The following is a 14,706-nucleotide window of genomic DNA, read 5'->3' on the forward strand; positions in this document are numbered from 1 at the left end:
TTGCCAACAAAGGCCCATGAAGTTAAAGCTATGGTTTTCCCCATAGTGATGTATGGAAATGAGAGCTGGACCATAAAGAAGGCTGATCACCGAAGAATTAATGCTTTTGACTTATGGTGCTGGAGGAGACTCTTGAGAGTCCCATGCACTGCCAGAAGATCAAACCTATCTATTGTTAAGGAAATCAGCCCTGAGTGCTCACTGGAAGGACAGATCGTGAAGCTGAGGCTCCAATACTTTGGCCACCTCATGAGAAGAGAAGACTCCCTGGAAAAGACCTTGATGTTTGGAAAGATGGAGGGCACAAGGAGAAGGGGACGACAGAGGACAAGATGGTTGGACAGTGTTCTCGAAACTACCAGCGTGAGTGTGACTAAACTGTGGAAGGCAGTGGAAGACAGGAGTGCCTGGCGTGCTCTGGTCCATGGGGTCACGAAGAGTCGGACACAACTAAATGACTAAACAACAGCAAGGTTGGCCAAGCCTGTCAATGCTCAGTGGCAAAGGTTTTCCTTTGCTTGTTCTGCAAAGGCTCTTCATCCCCTCCCTCTGTGAACTAAAGAGCATAGGAAGTGCTTTGCTGGATCTAGCCAAGGGCCCATCCAGAATCCAGCTGTATTGTTTTTAACACTTGATTGGAAGCTCCCCAGAGTGGCTGGGGAAACTCAGCCAGATGGGTGGGGTATAAATAATAAATTATTATTATCATTATCATCATTATCATTATCATTATCATTATCATTATCATTATCATTATCATTATCATTATCATTATCCTGTGCATTTGGCCAGCCAGATGCCTGTGAGAAAACCCACAAGCAGGATACATGCACAGGAGCCCTCTCCTCTCCTGCAGCTTCCAGTAATGGGGACTGAGAAGCATCACTGTCTCCAGCTGTGAAGGCAGAGCAAAGCCATCGTGGCTGCTAGCCATTGGTAGTCCTCCTCCTCCACCCTCTTTTAAAGCCTTCCCTGTTGGTGGCCATTACTGACAGGGAATTCCACAGTTTAACCATGAGCAGTGGAATAAGTCTTTTCATTTCTCTGTCCTGAAACTTCCAGCGTTCATTGGATGTCCACAGGTTCCAGCCTTATGAGCAAGATGGACAAACTTCCCTTTATCCACCTTCTCCACAGATAGAGGGTCCTTGTTGACCCACAAAGCAATCCCATCACAGCTTGTCCTGCCCCGTCCCAATTCTTCCCCTCATCTAGAGAACTATGACCCAGGATGCAAAGACACACTCACATGCTTTGATATCACACACCCCACGCCACACCACGCCACACCACGCCACGCCCTTGGACAGGTTTGAACAGATCAGAGAAATCGGCACCAGGTGAGATCTCCCTGCCATCGTTCCACATTTTCATAAAGCCATCCCTGCATGCAGGGGAAGAGAGGTGGCACAACACAGCCTCTCCTGCCTCATGGCTGCGCTGCATCCTTCATCTTTGCATGAGCATCTATGAGGACCAGGAACAATGGTGGCGATTCTCCGCCTTCCCTGCAAGGACAGCTGTTGCCCACTCAGCTTCTGCTCAATTCCACCACAGCAATCCAGAGAGGAAACCCAAGTTTCTCTGGGTTCCTTGTACCTGGCGTTGAGAGAGCCCTGACTGATGGTGTCCCCCTCGCCCAGAAGCTCGTCGTTGCTGTAATAATACATCTCGTCCTTCTTGCCTACGTGGACGGGTGGCAACAATAGGAATGGGATTACCCAAGTTTTACCTGTCTCTTTGAGCACTGGAAGGCAGCAGGGATTGACGATGGCATTAGAGGTTATTGCCCACACAATTCCACTGCGCTTTTCTGCTTGTGTGGTGGCACCTTGGTTAAAAATGGTGCCTGGTGTGCTCTGGTCCATGGGGTCACGAAGAGTCGGACACGACTAAACAACTAAACAACAACAACAACAATGTACTAAGCTTGGATCCTAGAACAATAGGCAAGTAGGATCCTAGAATGCAACAACTGATTGGCTTGCAGCAGCAGCCCAATCAGACCCCAGGAGGACGTTAATCAGCCTATCAGGCTGGTAGGATTCTAGAATGCAACAACTGATTGGCCTACAGTAGCAGCCCAATCAGGCTCCAGGAGGGAAGCAGAATCAGCCAATCAGACGGGACTCATTGTGTAAATAATGTACAGTGGTACCTCAGGATGCGAACAGGATCCATTCCAGAGCCCCGTTCACACCCCGAACAGAATGTAAGACGCAACAGCACAACTGCGTGTGCGCGGGTCACGTTTTGCCGCTTCCGTGCATGCGTGTGATGTCATTTTGACCATCTGCGCATGCGTGAGCAACGAAACCCGGAAGTAACGCACTCCGTTACTTCCGGGTCGCCACGGAGCGCAACCCAAAAGTGCTCAACCTGAAGTGTATTTATCCTGAGGTATGACTGTAGGTTATGCCTGAGGTTTGGGGGGAAATTCAATCACTGTTTTACAAGCTGAAATAAAGAGCATGAAATCACCGCAGGACTCTGAATATATTTCAATTTGCAGGTGTGAGGTGTGTAACTTCATGACTTCCCCTTGCTGTGAGTCTGGAAGGGGACGGTTTATAGAAATAGAACAAACAAACACTTTAAGGTAGTCTGTCAGGATTTCACTCCTCCCGTTGCTGGTTATGTGTCTGTTATGTCACATGTCCATGTTTACTTTCCTAGGCTTGGAAAGTGTGGGAAGGGAAGTTGGCCTTATCTCTTCTACTCTGCTGTGTTGTGTTCCTTTTTCCGTTCTGTTCTCTCTTGGAGCTAGAGTGAGAGGACGCGATGAATGTTTGTCCTGTAAATACTGCTAGATCAACGCTTAGAATGAGCACGCCAATCTCCACTTCGTTTCTGCTGATCTCTGCTGAGTGTGTGTGCACATAGGCATCTGCTATGTGTCCCTGGAGCGCTCCGGGACTGATGATTTGTGGACATTCCAGAGCTGCGCAACATCAGGAAGATGCCGGAGAGGTTTTTCTCATCCCGGGGGCTGCGTATTCTGACAGTCTGAACTTCATTTAAAGCCTTTAAAAACATGTAACTCATTATGAGAGTAGAAAGAAATTAATATATGTAGACTCAGCTACATTAGTTTTTTGTGGGGGGTTTTAAAGCATTTTAAATGCATTGTAACACTGTGACACCAGATGGCACTGCAAAGTTCTGTCTTTTGCCAACATGATTTCTTCCTGGTGCTTCCTCCTCCTCCTCCTCTCCCATTATTTCCCAACTCTCCCCCCCCCATCTGCCTCTGAGTTGTGACCTCCCTCAAGCCCCTGTTGTAAATCTAAACAATTTTCCACTTCCTCCTCCCTGGTCAAGCTGGGGTGGCGGTCTCCACCATTCCTCCTCTGCCCAGTCCCTGACAGTTATGAATTAATGTGTATGAATGAAAGTTGAAAAGAATGAAAGACCCAGATGATGATTGAACCTGGGCTCTTGATCACTAGGCAGCAATAGCCCTTCCTGGTTCTTCAGTTCATCCCCCACTCTCTGGAACCTCCCTGAATCCCTTCTCTCATTCACAGAAATTCCCACCCCTCAAAAAAAATTCTGAGTCCTACTCAGAGTAGACCCATGGAAAGAAATAGAAATAATGCAGCCATGTCCATTAACTTCAACAGCACTAAATGCCACCCTCAATTATTTGTGGTCACCCACAAGGCAATGGCTCCTTAAAAATCAGCTTCAATTCAGTCAAGCTTTCAGTCTGGGTTGAGTTCAGCCTGTCCCACCCATGTTCCCATAACCTGTGTGCATGAAAAGCACTGGCTGCAATTATCTGCTCCTGGGACTACTTGATGAGGACTTCAGTCAAGAGGGATCTTGAGCAGATATGATGTTCTTTCACTGGAGTTGTGTCATATTTAGCAGTAGACACTTTTTAAAAAGAAAACAAAAAATACACATTCTATTTCAACTTTGTGAAATTATTTTGTGTTTATTTATCTGAGCAGACTGACATTTATTTCATTGTCTGCTTTCACACATGTGCAGATCTGCTCCACTTCCACAAGCAAAGATCCAGAAGAACTGGACTTTCATAACCATGGAGGTCAGCTGCTCATGGGTATCCCTCAAGGGCACAGCATTGTGTATTGACGCCACAGTAACTCGGAAGATTCCAACCAGACGGAAAGGGTTTGCTGAGTTCCTCTTGGCAGAACCCTCCCAGTCTATCGCACTCCGGCATTGTTGGTGGTTTATCTGCATCAAAGAAACAAGGAGATCCATCGTTGATGGCCCTAAAGTCAGATTCCTCACCTTCAGATGATGCAAGAGGATCATAGAATTGTAGAGTTTGAAGGGTTCGAAATAACATCTAGTCCTACCCCAGTGTCCCTATTTTCCAGGGATATCCTTGATTTAGAGAAGCCGTCCTGGTTTCTGATTTGATCCTGGAATATCCCACTTTTCCTTAGGTAAAGAGACCCCTGACCATTAGGTCTAGTTGTGGCCGACTCTGGGGTTGTGGCGCTCATCTCGCTTTACTGGCCGAGGGAGCCGGCGTACATCTTCCAGGTCATGTGGCCAGCATGACTAAGCTGCTTCTGACAAACCAGAGCAGCACACAGAAACGCCGTTTACCTTCCCGCTGGAGCGGTACCTATTTATCCACTTGCACTTTGACATGCTTTCGAACTGCTAGGTTGGCAGGAGCAGGGACCGAGCAATGGGAGCTCACCCTGTCGTGGGGATTTGAACTGCCAACCTTCCGATCAGCAAGCCCTAGGCTCTGTGGTTTAACCCACAGCACCACCGACACCCCCCACTTTTCCTTAGAATATCTCTATTTTCATTAGAGAAATGTTGGAGGGTGTGGAGTTATCCAGCACCTGAGCCATCTGAAGTTTTTATAATATTTAATGTTTTATTATGTTTTTATATATATTTTGGAAGCAACCCAATAAGATGTGTGGGGTATACATAGTTAAATTATCATGATGGAATGGGACGTCCCAATTTTCTTTGGAGAAATGTTGGATGGTATGCTACCCTGAAACGCAGGAATCTGTAGCAGACAGGGAAGAAGGCATGCAGGCCTAGTCCCAGAAGCCCTCTTTAGTGGGATAGCAGAGCTGAAAAGAATTCTGGCAGACAATGTGCCCTTTTGGTTTCAGATAGTACATGAGTAGACCAGTTTAAAAAGCCCAAGATCCAATTTTCAATGCTCTCTAGTGGCTATGGCGGCTCCTTTTCCAGAATTAATGTATTTAGCATTAGCTCTGGAAGTGTGTACAGTGGAACCTCGGGTTGCGGATGTAAACCGTGACGAAGACACGTCCACAACCCGCAGCATTCGTAACCTGCATCACCGTGTCTGCGCACACGTGTGGTGTGATTTGGCGCTTCTGCGCATTTCCACGAAGCACAATTTAGCAGTTATGCACATGCACGAGTGGTGACACCCAGAAGTAACCCTTTCCAGTACTTCTGGGTTTCCCGCGGTCCCCATCCTGAAAACACGTAACCCAAAGCGTTTGTAACCTGAGGTACCACTGTACTCGATTCTGATGAAACTAAGTCTCATGGAGAAAAGTACACATCAGAAGGCTCAGTTTGGTCACTAGATGCAGAACCTAGAACTGCAGCTTGAGAACTGAATCATACTTTGTATTACTAAGAATTGGGTTTAGTATGTCCTGAGAATAGTATCAGCTACTCTGATTTATAAACTGATTGATCACTGTTTCCTTTAGCACAAGCAAAGCCTTGCTTCTGCTTCCTCCAACGAAGATCTAGAGCGTAGATCAGGAAATCAGAGTGAAAAAGCAGGATTAAAAATGAACAAACATTCCCCCTTGTTAGCATGATCAACTCGTTGGATTTCACTTACTCTTGCAGCAGTTTCCATTAATGCCACACATGGCTGGAATATATCCATAGGGACATTTCAGAGTTAGTGGCACCTGGCAATATTAGTTTTTTATTTATTTATTTCGACTGCGGCAGACCAACACGGCTACCTACCTGAACAATATAAATGACCATGATGGAACCTGGAGTGTGCCTCAGTCTGTAGCCTGAATGTTGCTGCTTTCGCAAAAGTCATTTATTCAAATTCAGTTTTATTGGTAAACAGGTATTTCCAGCAACTGTCAGCATCTCAACCCTACTGGCTCCTTTTCTCTTAACTCATCGTAGAGCATTTCTTTATCTTTATATTTATTTACCCGCAGAACCACCTTTCTCATATGTTCACAATCTGTCCTGTGCTCCAGGCCATGCTGTTTTATTTCCATAACAATTAACAGATTTCCTGTAATCTCATGATTACATCTTCACAGCACCTACGTAAATGGAAAGTGGAATGTGACTTAAGAGCTTTGCTGTAATGCAGTTTGACGCAAACTCTTGTGCTTGGACTGTTCAGTTCAAGTGCAATCGCAATACCTACCAAGAAAGAAACTTTTCAGTGTGCTTTTCTCCTGATCTGCACATTTTTAGATTCATTTTAATATGCTTGTTTTGATGATGCTCAAGGTTTTATGTACACTTTCTCCATTATGCGGTTTTTTAAGAAAAACAAAATAGTGATTTTATTCCATCATCCATAAGAAGATTTCACCATCACTGAAATCTTGCCAAATCTGACCCTCAGTTCCAAGGCTCTGAATGGAAGGAAATCCCTAGTGCTCCACAATCATTGCCTTACAAAACATCTAGGGCAGTGTTTCCCAACCTTGGGCCTCCAGATGTTTTTAGCCTACAACTCCCATCATCCCTAGCTAGCAAGACTAGTGGTCAGGGATGATGGGAATTGTAGTTCAAAAACAGCTGGAGGCCCAAGATTGGAAAACACTGATCTAGGGGACACCAAACTGTCAAAAGCTGCTCGGTCAAGTCCTTATTCTGGTCATCCTTTCCTCCTAAGTTAAGAACATCCTCACAGCCTAACCCTTTATTCATAAAAGATGTTATTGTCATGACCAAATTGCTTTTCTTATCATCTGTACATTATGCAATCAAGCAGACAAATCACATTTTTCTACATCTTAATGTATGGTCTTTTTTCACTTGTCTTGAGAAGCCTTGGTCCCAGTGCCTAAATGAACAATGTGATCTGTGCTTAAAAACTTGTGGAAACAGGAGCTGCATTACCGTGAGGCAAGGTTGGGTGGCCATCTGTCAGAGATTCTTTGGGTTCTTTTTTTTCAATTTTCATTTATTTAATATTACTTTTCACTAATTTTATACATTTCACTTATTTTACAATCCTTTTGACATTTCAAAACTTGACTTTCTTCCCCCTCTTTCTGTGGTTCCTTAAATTTATTTTTAATATCTTCTGTATATCCAAATTAACCAAATTTGCTCATTTAAATATATACTTCTTTAAATATATACTCAGTGCTTTTTTCTGGGGGTACGCAGGCATATGCATACACCTAAACATTTTGTGAATCTAAGTTTGGCCTCATCGAGGGGCAGTATTTCAATATGAGTAGGAAAATGAAAGTACCCCTAAACATTTTTTTAGGGGGCAGAAAGCACTAAACTTTTTTTAGGAAAAAAGCACTCATTTCAATATGAGTAGGAAAATGAGAATACCCCTTGACATTTTTAAAGAAAAAAGCACCCCTTATACTCTTATAAAACTGCAGGTTATTACAGTAATCCTGCCAACGCTTTTATCTGTTTATAATTTATCTGTAAATATTCGGTAAACCATTTCCATTCTTTCATATAAAATGTTATCTTGATTTTTTATTCTTACGGGATTCTTTAGTTGTGTTTCCTGCTTTGCAGGGGGTTGGACTAGATGACCATTGGGGTCCCTTCCAACTCTATAATTCTATGATTCTAAACTGAGTTGTCCATCTTAGGCAGCAGGCACCGGATACCATGACAGGCAATTGCAGAGGAGAAAGGAAGTCCTACCATTTTCTGAGCAAATCTCAGCGAAATAACCAGACCTTCCATTCACTGCAATGAGGTTTTTGGAGGATTTCCCAAGGAATTGTGTCATGTGGCAGCTTACCTACCTCACAAGAGTTTAGTTCTCATCTCCATCATGGGCTTCCTAAGTGGTCTGGGGTGTGTTTCAAAAGAAGATGCATAAGAACAATTCTGCCCGAACACTGAGGTCCAGTGCCGAGGGCCTTCTGGAGGCTCCCTCGCTGCAAGAAGCGAAGTTAGAGGGAACCAGGCAGAGGGCCTTCTCAGTAGTGGCACCCGCCCTGTGGAACACCCTCCCATCAGATGACAAGGAAATAAACAACTATCTGACTTTTAGAAGACATCTGAAGGCAGCCCTGTTTAGGGAAGCTTTTAATGTGTGATGGAGTCCTGTATTTTAATATTCTGTTGGAAGCTGCCCAGAGTGGCTGGGGAAACCTAGCCAGATGGGCGGGGTATAAATAAATTATTCTTGTTCTTGTTCTTGTTCTTGTTCTTGTTCTTGTTCTTGTTCTTGTTCTTGTTCTTGTTCTTGTTCTTGTTCTTGTTCTTGTTCTTGTTCTTGGAGGAGGAGGAGGAGGAGGAGGAGGAGGAGGAGGAGAAGAAGAAGAAGAAGAAGAAGAAGAAGAAGAAGAGGAGGAGGAGGAGGAGGAGTAGTTTGGATTTGATATCCCGCCTTTCACCCCCCTTCAGGAGTCTCAGAGCGGCTAACATTCTCCTTTCCCTTCCTCCCCCACAACAAACACTCTGTGAGGTGAGTGGGGCTGAGAGACTTCACAGAAGTGTGACTGGCCCAAGGTCACCCAGCAGCTGCATGTGGAGGAGCGGAGACTCGAACCCGGTTCCCCAGATTACGAGACTACCGCTCTTAACCACTACACCACACTGGCTTCTTGTTCTTATTATCTTGTTTTCTCCTGCTCTGGAGGGTAGGACTTGAACTAATGGCTTCAAGTTAAAAGAAAGGAGATTCCAGCTAGACATCAGAATGAACTTTATGACAGTAAGAGCTGTTCAACAGTGGAATGATCTCCCTCAGGAGGTTGTGGACTCTCCTTCCTTGAAGGTTTTGAAGCAGCGGTTGGATGGCCACCTGCTTTAGCTGAGATTCCTGCATTGCAGGAGGTTAGACTAGATGACCCTTGGGTCCCTTCCAATTCTAAGATTGTATGATTCTATCAACTCCTGTCATAAGAAAGGTCTTTCTCATGTTTGATGGAAATCTCCTCCCTTGTCATTTGAATCCGTCGTTTCGGGTCCCACCCTCTTAACCAGCAGAAAGCATTATTCGCCACCCCTATGACAGCCCCACGGGGTCACAGCAAATCTGATGAAAGCATGCAATGTGCCCACAAAAACAGGAAGCACCCAAGAAAACTCCAGCCTGGTTGCAGTGACCTTGAACCAATGGTTTATTTATTGAACAGAGTGCGGCGGCGGATTCTTTTTCTGAATGATGGCAGTGGGAAAGGACAACAGGTTTTTGGCTCCTCGCTCAGTTCTTCATTGGACTGGAGTACAGCAATTAAACATTGTTGGGTTAGGACAGGTGTTGTTAATGAATTGAAGGCCTGAGGGGCACGGGAACTGAACCTCAAGGCAGTATCCCCGACCGCCATTGCAGGGCCTTAGTCTCCTTCCATATGTGCATGACCTACATGGAAAAAGAAGAAAGACTTTAGGGTCCTGTGATGGTAATAAAAATGTTAACATTTCTAGGTTGGTTTGCACTTGAAAACTACGTTTGATAGATTTACCAAAACAAACAAACAAACAAAACAGCAGCACATACCCCAATAAATAAATTAATAAATTAATTTTAGAAAGGAGCTGGCCTCTCCTCATTCTCTCCCACTGTCCAGACCTCAGATTCAAATGCATATCTTAAAAAGCAGAGACATCACCTTGCCAACAACGGCCCGTATAGTTAAAGCTATGGTTTTCCCAGTAGTGATGTATGGAAGTGAGAGCTGGACCATAAAGAAGGCTTATCGCCAAAGAATTGATGCTTTTGAATTATGGTTCTGGAGGAGACTCTTGAGAGTCCCATGGACTGCAAGAAGATCAAACGTAACCATTCTGAAGGAAATCAGCCCTGAGTGCTCACTGGAAGGACAGATCGTGAAGCTGAGGCTCCAATCCTTTGGCCGCCTCATGAGAAGAGAAGACTCCCTGGAAAAGACCCTGATGTTGGAAAGATGGAGGGCACAAGGAGAAGGGGATGACAGAGGACAAGATGGCTGGATAGTGTTCTCGAAGCTACCAGCATGAGTTTGACCAAACTGCAGGAGGCAGTGGAAGACAGGAGTGCCTAGCGTGGTCTGGTCCATGGGGTCACAAAGAGTCGGACACGACTAAACGACTAAACAACTATATATATATAGTTCATATATATATATATATATATATATATATATATATATATATATATGAATGGTTATTGGAAGAAAAACAATGGGTATGTTGTGTGGACTATCCCATGCTATTTCTTTAATAGCTCTTGCTAAAACTGAGGCAAGAGTAGTTTAGATACAAGGGAAGGTAGTTCCTACGTGGCAGGTGAAGGGTGTTGAATGGTTTATTTAAATATTAAGGTTCATTATTGTTTCACAAGATGTGTATCTCTTTAAAGGCCAGAGTAAATATCATGACCTAGTTTTACCGCTGTGACGCAGTATAGCAGGTGCTGTTAAGTAGCATTAATTGAGTTGTGTCAGCAATTGGGTATGGTGTATAAAGAGCAGCAGGTATCTCTCTCAATACCCTGGTGAATGGGTCATACTTATAGATTTAATGTAAGAGGAGTTTTTGTTTTTGTAATTAAAGCCAAACAAAAGATATTTTTGCATTTCTTCACTGCTTCCCCAGCACGCTTTCTGCAGCGCAATTAATCTGCTAAATATGCAACAAAGGAGTGTGCTCAGCAAAAGTGAGCAGCTACCAATTGGCTCTAGGAAACAATCTTCAATATCTTGGAGGGTTGACCATGGGTTATTGTGGTCCCCAGCTCAAAAAAGACCAATTACCCCTTGCCTAAGCAGGGTCAGATGTGGTGGCAACTTAGTAGGATTCTTCCTTTTTTTTAGGATACTGGTCCCAGCAGGGATTACCTTCCCCTGTAGATCCATCACAATTACAACCACTCAGTTTTTAAATGCATGTTCTCACAGGCCCTCTCTTTTCAGTTCCCAGCCTGAACTGCCCACTTACCTGCAGTAACACTGAAGGCAAGAATGACCACAGCAAAGCTGAGATAAAGAAGCCTCATGGCTAGGGGTTCCTCTGAGATCTCTCTGACTGCTGGGGGAAGACGTTCAAAGGCAGAGGGAAGTTGACTCAGAATGAACCTAGGAGGTTCCCTCTACTTATAGAGTTGCAATGCCCATGCAATGTTGAAATAAACCTATACATTTCTGCACCCGAGTGGGAAACATTGCAAACAGGTATTTCTTGCAGCTATCCCTTTCAGCAGCTGAACTCTCTCCCTCTCCCTCCAGACACTGCACACAATTTATTTAGCTGGGCATCCCTCCTGAGGTTTCCATATGCCTTTATCCTATAATTGCTGCTTGTTCTGTGTTTCAGGTGCTGGTTTCCTTTATATTTCATGAGTTGCAGCCAATTAGGTTTTACTCCAAACTGACTCATTAAATTGAATGAACCTAAGCTAATGGGTGGATGCGGGTTCTTCACTTCTATTATCTGGATAGCTACAATGCCAGTATAGGGTGTTCCTAATGTTCATACAGGGACATGAGTGGCGCTGTGATCTAGACCACAGAGCCTTGGGCTTGATGATCAGAAGGTCGGCTGTTCAAATCCTTGTGACGGGGTGAGCTCCCGTTCCTCAGTCCCTGCTCCTGCCAACCTAGCAGTTCGAAAGCACGTCGAAGTGCAAGTAGATAAATAGGTACCACTCTGGTGGGAAGGTAAACGGCATTTCTGTTGGCTGCTCTGCTTTGCCAGAAGTGGCTTAGTCATGCTGGCCACATGACCCATTAGCTGTACGCTGGCTCCCTTGGCAAGTAAAGCGAGATGAGTGCCGCAACCCCAGAGTCGTCTGCGACTGGACCTAATGGTCAGGGGTCCCTTTACTTTAAGCTAATGGGTATTGGTATTATAAATGGGTCTGCTTGATGTGAGACTAATGATGGATAGCAAAGTAGACAACCTGGAACCAGCATGGCAAAGGAAAGGTTTCACCATTTCTGGATATTGGAAAGGTTTGAAGAAGGTTCATAGAAGGGCAAACAGATGATCAAGAACATAAGAATGGTGAAGAACACAAGAAGAGTCTACTGGATCAGGCCATCTAGTCTAGCATCCTGTTCTCACGGTGGCCCTGAGGGAAAAGAGCAAGCAGGATTCGAACACAAGTGTACTCTTCCCTCCTCTGGTTTCCAGCAACTGGTATTTAGAAGCATTGCTGACTCCCAACTGTGGCAGTAGAGCAGTGTTTCCCAACCGGTGTTCCGCGGCACACTAGTGTGCCGCGACACGTTGCCTCGTGTGCCGCTTGGGAAACACTGCTCTAAGCGAGAGGGGACTCTGCTCAGGCTGCATCCGCCGTGCGCGAGGGAGGCGCTTCCTCTCGTGAGGGAGGCGAGAAGAAGGGAGGCGGGGCCGAGCAGGCGGATTGGCCCGGCGGCGGCCGTGACGTCACCCTGCGCGCGGCGGCAGATTCGAAACTCCTCAGGCGCAGGCGCGGCTGGAGCAGGAAGGCCGCTCTGCTTGAGAGGAAAGAGAGGGAGCCGCCGCCGCCGGGATGAAGAACACCGTTCCGCGGAGCACCGTGAAGAAGCTGCTGAGCAAGCACAAGCCGCACTTGCCTCAGGGTCTTACTGCCCACCCGCCTCTGTTTCCTTGCTGTGCTTGCTCAAACGGAACAAAGAGCAGGGAAAGCCGCTCCCCTCCAGGCAAGCAGGCAGGAGGGAGAGAGAGAGAGAGAGAGAGAGAGAGAGCGTGCGAGCTGGCTGGCTTGGGTGAGTAGGTGAGGGAAAACTTTTGCCTTCCTTTCCTCCCTCCCCGTTAAATCCCTCTCCTGCATTCTTAGCCAGCTGCTTCTCTGCACACCCCTCTCGTGCTCCTTGTCCGTTCTGTGTTTTTCCTTCCCTCCCCACTTAAAATGTGGTTTAAAAGCATGGATCCACATGGATCCTCAGGATCTTTGCATTGGGTCACCCCAAATTCACCATCAGATCACATAGCATGTCCATGGCTACAGCCTGCCCCCCCAAAATCACACACCCACTGTTGCCTGGGGCTGCAATGGTGCAAAAACGTGGTTACAAAGCATGGATCCACATGGATCCTCAGGATCTTTGCATTGGGTCACCCCAAATTCACCATCAGATCACATAGCATGTCCATGGCTACAGCCTGCCCCCCCAAAATCACACACCCACTGTTGCCTGGGGCTGCAATGGTGCAAAAACGTGGTTACAAAACATGGATCCACAGGGATTCTCAGGATTTTTGCATTGGGTCACCCCAAATTCACCATCAGATCACATGTCTGTGGCCACAGCATGAAGCACAAAAATGATACATCATTAATATTCACTGCCCACGGCGGCAGCCAATCGGCTGCCGCAAAGGGCGGGCCCTCACAGGTTCACTGAATAAAGTATTTTATAATTTTTCATATTTCTGTTTACTTACTATTTCATAATAAAGTAATTATAAAATACTTTATTTGTGTTTATTTGATTCCTATTAAAGAGAGTTACTTTATATATAGTCAATATAGGCACAGAGTTAATTTTTTAAACATTTTCTAATGGTGGTGTGCCTCGAGATTTTTTTCATGAAACAAGTGTGCCTTTGCCCAAAAAAGGTTGGGAAACACTGCAGTAGAGCATACTCATAATAGCTTGTAGCCAACAATAGCTTGGGAGAAAAGCAATGACAAACCTAGACAGCATCTTAAAAAGGAGAGAGATCACCTTGCCCACAAAGGTCCGTATAGTAAAAGCTATGGCTTTCCCAGTAGTAATGTATGGAAGTAAGAGCTGGACCATAAAGAAGGCTGGTCGCCGAAGAATTGATGCTTTTGAATTCTGGTGCTGGAGGAGACTCTTGAGAGTCCCATGGACTGCAAGAAGATCAAACCTATCCATTCCGAAGACAATCAGCCCTGAGTGCTCACTGGAAGGACAGATCCTGAAGCTGAGGCTCCAAGACTTTGGCCACCTCATGAGAAGAGAAGACTCCCTGGAAAAGACCCTGATGTTGGGAAAGATGGAGGGTGCAAGGAGAAGGGGACAACAGAGGACGAGATGGTGGGACAGTGTTCTCGAAGCTACCAGCCTGAGTTTGACCAAACTGCGGGAGGCAGTGGAAGACAGGAGTGCCTGGCGGGCTCTGGTCCAGGGGGTCACGAAGAGTCGGACACGACTAAATGACTAAACAACAACAATAGCTGTCTCCTCCATGAGTTGGTCTAATTCTCTTTTAGAGCCATCCAAGTTGATGGCCATCTCTGCCTCCTGTGGAAGTGAGTTCCATAGTTTAACTATGCGCTACGTAAATAAGTAATTTATCCTGTCCTGAATCTTCATTGGTAGGCCATGAGTTCTTGCATCATGAGAGAGCAAAGGAGACAACTCCTAGGGGCCGAGGGGGTCTTTGCCCCCCCCATAAAATATTTGAGGGCTTCTTAACATTGACAGGCATTGCCATTATTATAATAATGATGATTTTATTATTTATACCCCACCCATCTGGCTGAGTTTCCTCAGCCACTCTGGGCAGTTCCCAATCAAGTGTTAAGAACAATACAGCATTAAATCTGAAAAACTTCCCTAA

Source organism: Podarcis erhardii (assembly GCF_964252035.2).
Source record: "Podarcis erhardii genome assembly, chromosome: 3".
Lineage (NCBI taxonomy): Eukaryota > Metazoa > Chordata > Lepidosauria > Squamata > Lacertidae > Podarcis > Podarcis erhardii.